We start from the raw sequence: 8,135 nt of genomic DNA on the forward strand, positions 1-8,135 counted from the left end.
AAACGACGCGACACTTATCCCAGATTTAAAACTGATCCTTCTTCTGCATTCCGGGATGATTCTCCCCCACTTAGACTCAACTAAGTCTTCACAATACATAAAAATTTGAGAATTTCCAATCCTTCTCACTTTCCAACGATCGGTCTGATGACAACCAAACCTTTCCAACTAGTACTCCTTTACTAGCCAACCCCAAATGATCACATGCTTCTAATAACTAGATGAACAGTTCCTAAATCCCAGGGAAACCGACAGTCCCTTATGCTTGAATGATCCCACACCCAAATCTTGAAGTCCAAAGATAGATGCTCCAACTAATGTCTCGACAACAAGCTACTTCCCTTGGCGCTTTCCTACGTCAATGAATAACGGTTACTAAAACCTCTAAATCTTTACAATGTTCAATAACCATCCTGTAGGACCCTGTCCACAAACCTCCCACATAATACCCTTCTTCCCAAAGTGTTCCAATAATTCCCCCACTCTCGGCTCTAAAAATCATATCATTCAGGGTCTCGCACCCTGACTCACTCACCACCTCAATCATCCATAACCAAACTGCAATAGCTGAAACAACCTCTGCCCTAAACCGGGCTACAAACTACTCCCAATACATAGTCTCTAATCCCGAAAGAGCAATATATCGTACCATCAATCCTGGTCGCCCGAGACAAGAGATCCAATGTGAATCGGATCACAAGATATTTATGCCACATCGACCCACCCGCGCTCACCAAGCTAGAATAAAACCTAGTCCTAGGGTCACAAGCCTGGTCGCTCCTTCGAGATCATAAACTGAAAGGGCACAATCCTTGCCCTATAAAACGACACTCAAATCCTATCAATTAACGATTCTACTTCCAGTTGCATAACTTCAGCTGCGCATAATCATTACTCCTTTTCGGAGTCCCCGCGACTCGCATTCCAGCCTCGAACAACCCCCCCCCCCCAAAGCCTCAATTCCAGAAACTCCTGTGATAGCCACTCCCACTTAGCACGCGAAATGTAATGAGTACATAATATCTCCCTGGTCCCAAGAAACTGCAGCCCTCTGCTCATAAGAATATGTCCTAGTAACAAATCCTGGTACTGGAAAGCTCCACCAGCTCCTCCCCTTATCGTCGTTACAGTTGCTATAACTGTTGTGGCAATCGTCTCGGCAAAGGCTGCATAACGCTCATCGAAATACTCAACCATGGAAGGCAGTCTTAATAGACCCAAACATCTCCGGAAACTGTCCTCGGACAACCCGATCACCTCCTCCCAGATGATCTCACTAACACGATCCTCTGACAATGTTGGCCTATCTTGGCTGCCAGCTCCCGATCCTAACCTGGATCTGGTCTCAAGACGTCTCGTAACCCCCATTCTGGTAAAACACCAGAAAGATCTCTGATAATCCACATAATGATAGGGGACCAACTCCCAACCCAACCCTAGGGGATAGTGACTTCCTTGCTACGCATATGGGTCCTGCGATTTTAGTAGTACAAGTCCCACACTACCTTCCAAACCTACCCATATCTGTCTCAAGTATCACCACAACACCCTAACAATATATATATGATGGCGAGTGTTCAATCCTCACTCATAGAGGAATGCTAAATATCTCATATTGGCCTACCAGCATCACACAACCCACCCATCCATGAAACTTCCACCAACCCTGCAGCACTAGTGTATACTAGTCATACATAACACTGGACCCTATAGACATTCGAATACTCGGTCCTACTCTAAGCCCACAACCAAACAAGGAACAGGAAATAAAGCTTAACCAAATATTCTCAAGCTATAAGATCTTAATTATGTATAACTTATGGTGCATACACTGAGCAACTATAGTAATGATGTCAATTTCATATAAGGAAAACTCTAGGCTATCAGGCATCATACAATCAGGCAATTCTATCATTTAATTCCTGAAGATCCCTAGCCTCACTAGCATGTTGTTCTAACATATCACAATATCAAATAACCGTATGGTATTTTGGGGTCTACTTATTGGCTCCAGCTGATCGTACACTATGCATCCTCTTTTAGTATGATGAAAACTATTTAAAACTGATTTTGAAAATATTTTCCTTGATTTGAGATTGGATTCACACGAGTGTTCCTCCAGATCAATCAAACCAAGGCTCTGATACCAACTTGTAACACCCATAAAAATCAAGCCAATTTAAAACTTTTTCAAAGATTCATAAACCATTGATTATTACAAAATGTTTTCAAAATAGTTTAATATCAGAGTATCCCATAAACAATAAGTCCAAAACACGAGGATGTGTATGGTCACGCCTTCGCCTTGCCGAGATATCTGAAGCACCTAAAACAATAAAATAAAACCGTAAACATAAAGCTTAGTGAATTCCCCCAAAATACCAACACCATACAAATATAACCATATCATATAACAAATACAGAACAGCATGCATAATGAGCCTTCAGCCAGACTGGACCGCCTCGCAGGGCCTACAACCTATCTGGACCACTCCCGAGCCTTCGGCATGACTGGACCGCCTCGCAGGGGCTACAACCTATCTAGACTGCTCACCGAGTATGTTGGCTTATAGTACAAAGCAGGACTGTCACACCCTCGAACCAGACGACGGAAACGTCCGGAGGCGGGTGACTTCATTGTGCAGTATCATAACAATTGAATATAAATGAATAAAAGTAATCCAAACATCATACATTGAGATGACAAACTTACATTGTTTACATATTGTATTTGTTCTTCGAATTACATAAGAGGTACATAAGTAGAAAAGAATCCAAACTACAGCTGAATAGGCTTGCCTCAGCGTCCCTAGTTACCTGCTTACTAGATCCCTGAGAATACAAGTCGTTTTGAAAAGCGTCAACTAAAAAGTTGATGAGTTCATAAGCATTTATGTATAAAATCGTTTACACTTGATTAGAATCGTTCTCATTGTACTTTCAGAAAATCCGATATTTTCTATGAAATCGTTCGAAGTCTTGCCTTGAAAATCGTGGATATATGTGTGCATGACATTACTTTTGTTCATCCTTATAAGGAGTGATTTTGAAAAGTAGTGTGATTTGTAAAAGCGAGCTGTGTCCGAGAATAGTTCCTTTGAATAGTAACTATCAACCGTCTCAAGAAAAATCCCTTATTTTCAAAAAGGAAATATGGTTGAAAATCCTATTCCTCTTATCGAGTAAAATTGAGTGTGTGTTCTAGTTTATCATTATCGAAATCATAGTAAAATCGTTTTCCCCAGAAAATCCTATATTTTCTGCTATAAAATAATCGTAAGTTCTGGTTTATCGTATAAAATCGTTTTCCATAGAGTCCTATGCTTTTTACTTTGTAAAATAACAGTATTTCGACTCTATGTTTGTTAGGAGAAAGAATCATGGCAATTGTGGACATTCTACACGATGAAAAGAAAGGACAGTCAATGCAACAAATGCGAACCATCACCTATCACATATAGGACAGTCAACCCAATGTGCCAAAATTTATTTATGAGGTTTTTCCTTACATAAGTTTCTAGTTAATATAACATATTCTAGTGAGTCGTTATAACCATACTAAGCATGACGGAGTGCCTATTTGGCGTTTCTCAGGAGCCCTAGGTTTGGAAAAGACATTTGTAACCCTAGACTGGCCTATCTAGCTATAGCGAACAACGAAGGTGCGGGGTGTCAACCCCGTATAGATCTATACACAAATTCCCACTCTCCCTCCAGGAGACTCTAGCTATAACTCCTTAAAGGACTTAGACATACACTAATATTTTTATATTTAGGTACTTTTGAGATTTGTCTTACTAGAATATTAACAACCTTTTGAGCAATCGTTAGAGATCCATTATTTGTTAGATAAATAATGAAATTCGTACTCTTTGAATAGAAATATTGTTCTTGTTCCATATCGTTGATTGTGCTCGTTAACCGAGTGCTCGTGTTTGTTCCTTTTTGTTTATTGGAAAATGAGTCATTTTAGTCAAAAGAAAAAGTGTCAAGTTAAAATTTATATAAATTTATAACTGTCGGTTATGACACGCATTTTCTGTTTTATGACATATAGAACATTACTTGTGTTCTTGGAGGTTTAATGACAGCAGCTTATGACATGCAAATGTTTCTGTCATAACGGCACTATTTGTATATTTTCTTGATGCAAACTTTTATGTTGGATATTTATAAAATACTCCCTGATAGTTTGCAAAATAGTCACAAAGTTTCTATTTTCGAAAATCACTAGAAATGGTGTCCACTTAGTAAGGTTCCTTTTTATAACTTTTATCTTTAGACATGAAAGCATAGATAAAGGGGTTAAGTTGGACACACTCAATAGTTGGGAGGTTCTTTTGCACAAAGTATCCTCTGTTCTTTATGAATTTGAGAAATCCTATGTCCGTGAGTATATTACTAAAATATCAATTTAATAATATTTCGCACACACATACAATCATACGTATATAAGCAATTATTCAAGTATTTTAGGCAAGATTTGACTTGGACTCTCCCCCAAAAACATTAAAACGTTAAAAGGTGGGGTATGAAGCTCACCTTGACTTGGTTGAGGAGTTGTTTGGAGTTATGAAGATCTCAAGCTTTAACTCTTGGCTGAGATGAGGAACTTCCCTGGGAGGGATGTTTTCCTAAGGATGATCATCCATATTATTATATAAAATAATATGGATTCATCTTGAAATATTATAAAATATTAGATGAATTGGAGAAATTACATGAAATTTCCCAAGAAGAAGTTGAGAATTTTGTTGCTAGCAAGTTCTTGTTCTTGCTTGGAGATGAGTTTGGAGAGGAAATGAGAAAAGTGAGAGAATATGTGAAGTCTAACCCCTTCACTGTCGTTGCTTTGGAGTATAAGAAAAGGAAAGGAATCTTTGATGCATGGGAATCTGGTGGTCCATGCATGGATATTTGGTGGATAAAGCATGGAGTACTGTGATTTGCATGGGAAATGAGGAATTTCATCAAATTACAAAGTCAATCCTTTTGTCCTTTTCTTGATTTAGCATAAGGTTTTCCTAAATCCCAATCATTTATTTTTATGAAGAGTATGCTTAAAATAATTAATTTTAGCATAAAATAATGGTTTTAGGGGTCTCAGTTAAGAAAAACACGAGTTTGGTCGGATTTCCGACCTCAAAATACCTTAAAATGGTGAAAAAGTCTGAAAATGACCAAAATCTGGGGCTAAAAGGTGAAATCCGGAGCTCTAGGGTAATTTTCGAAGCTCTTCTTTAAATTCCGGAGCTATATCTTAAATTCTGGAGGGAAGGATGAAGGTTGCGAGGTTCCAAAGTGGCCAGCATGTGTGTTCCGGAGGTGTTGTACGAGTTCCGAAGTCAATGCCCACTTCTGGAGTCAGGCGTGCTTTTGGGTTGGTCCGGACCGAGGATGCGAGGCCGGCTGCAGCTTCTAAAGTAGGTCTTCAGGCGAGGTCCTTCCGGAGTCATGCAAGAGGGTCCGAAGCACATGGGTTCTGAGGTGATTCCTCCTGATTCCTTAGAAGGGTGTCCGGACTAAGAGGGTTCCGGACCAAGAGGTTCAGGACCAAGAGGAGTCCCTTTGGGGTTTCCTCTTCCGGTTTTGAGCTGTTTTCGACTGAGGAAGGTACTTAGGGAGATTTGAGAGAAATTTGAGATAGGAGGAGAGATTTGGGAGAGATTTCACATACTTGGAGAGATTTAGGAGAGATTTCACATACTTGGAGAGATTTGGGAGAGATTTCACATACTTGGAGAGTTTTGGGAGAGATTTCACATTCTTGGAGAGATTTGGGAGAGATTCACTATACTTGGAGAGATTTGGGAGAGATTCACTATACTTGGAGAGATTTGGGAGAAATTTCACATACTTGGAGAGATTTGGGAGAGATTTCACATACTTAGAGAGATTTGCCTTCTAACACTATATGGCACCTTAGGAACTCATATTGAACACTTAGGAGTGTTAGCACAATCTTACAATAGTCCTTACTTACCTGGGGACGAAATTTCCTAGCCAAAAGTGCTAGTTGTGACAAGGACCGCCTCAACCCAACCCCCAACCAAGCAAACATGTGCACATAAATATCATACGCTAGCTCGTATCATATAACAGTCAAACCGATCTAACAAATCACTAATCATAGCAACATCCCAATAACCGGGATACAGACCCAATTAACCATTACCTGAATACCATCACATGTGGCGAGGCTCAGATAATCCTTCGATTAAAAGACTCGTCCCCACAACAGTTAGACTCAGACAAGAGCTGTGCAGCAAGGACAAATCCAGCACTCTGAGATTATTCAACCCTGTTCACATGTGATGTGGCATATTCACTTAATGGCTAACTCCCATCACTCAGAATTCCTACAGAGCACGAAGCAAACAACATTCGGACACGGAAAACTACTTAAACAATTCTATCCTCATAATGAGAAACTGTACTAGCATACGATGCTAAGCTCATGCTATCAGGCATAACCTAAACAGGCTATCCTACTACTGTCTACTCAATTTCTATCATGCAATTATCAGCAGGCTGAAACACATAAAGCAGGCACATAAGGCATCCTCCTAGATCCTTAGTCCTATACTAGGATGTTGTTCTACTGAAACTGAAACTGAAACTGAAAATGATAATCTTAAACTTGTATGGGTAATTTGGGAGTACTTACTTGAGCTCGGTTGATCGCATGCACCACACCCTTTTCTCTTTATCAAAACTCTTTTCTTTCTAAGTTCTTTTCAAAAAAAATGTTTTTCTTTTAAAACCTTTTACCATTTCCTTAGTTTGAGTTCAGACACACCAAAGAGTGTATCCGAATCCCTCAAACCAAGGCTCTGATACCAACTTGTAACATCCAAAAATACGACCCAAAAATTTTTGTTTTAATAATAATAAAAACCATATACTGATCGTCATATCATAAAAACCATACGTCAAATATCTCAACTCATAATAAAATATCGTGAAACAATTGTATCAAATCAAATTATGAATCAAAACAAACTCCCAGGATAAAGACTGAAGCTGTGGTGTGTGCGATGCCATCATCCCGAGCTCTTCCCTTTACTTGCGGAAGTACCTGAAACCAAAAATGAAACTGTAAGCACGAAGCTTAGTGAGCTCCCCTAAACGACCACATACCATACAATAACATATAAACACGTACTGGGCCTTGCCCACTACATCGGACCGAGGTCCGGAAACTACATCGGACCGAATTCCGAAACTCACTGGGACCTTGTCCCCTGCATCAAACCGGTGTCCGGAACTAGCTGCATCGGACCAAAGTCCAGAACTGACTACATCGGACCGAAGTCCGGAACTAACTGATCATAGCATAGCATAAACACATATCAACTAGCACAACACATATCATCATAAACACATATACTGCATACTGCATCAGGCCGTAGCCCGGAACACATAACACATAAATTATGCCTAAGCCACGAAGGCATCAAACACACTATCTACTACATCGGACCGAAGTCCGGAAACTACTGCTAGCTAATCGGGTCGACATTGTAGCCGTAGTCCTGTTCCTACTGGAAGGAAACTCACCTCGTAGTCTAGATGCTGAAAGAACTGCTCCAGAATCTGTCTGCTGCGGCTCCGGTTTCACCCCGGCTACAATTTCCATAAGTACCCTCAATCAAATACCCCTGGTCAAAGTCAACCTATTCTTCAAAGTCAATATTCAGTTGACCTGACTCATCGAGTTAGGTCACCAACTCGTCAAGTCCTTACTCTCACTTTCTTGCTTCTGCTCGCTACTACTCGTCGAGTTTGGCATAGACTCGACGAGTTCCTCTTCGATACTAACACTCAGTCAATTTGCATTCGACTCGCCGAGTTGTATGAACAACTCGTCGAGTCCTCCTCCAACACATGAACACTTTGACAGTGACTCGCCGAGTTGTATAAACAATTCGTCGAGTCTGTTCTTGAGGCATGAAGATTGCCTTGGACTCCCCGAGTCTAGGCATTGACTCGCCGAGACCCTTCATGAATGAGTCCGACCTCCGACTCACTGAGTCCACCTAAAGATCACTGGTTCCACTCGGCATGACACATAAAAGGGAAAGAAATCGGGGACTCTCGACTCGACTCGCCGAGTCTGAAGAACAACTCGCCGA

This window comes from Lactuca sativa, chromosome 4 (assembly GCF_002870075.4).
Source record: "Lactuca sativa cultivar Salinas chromosome 4, Lsat_Salinas_v11, whole genome shotgun sequence".
Classification (NCBI taxonomy): domain Eukaryota; kingdom Viridiplantae; phylum Streptophyta; class Magnoliopsida; order Asterales; family Asteraceae; genus Lactuca; species Lactuca sativa.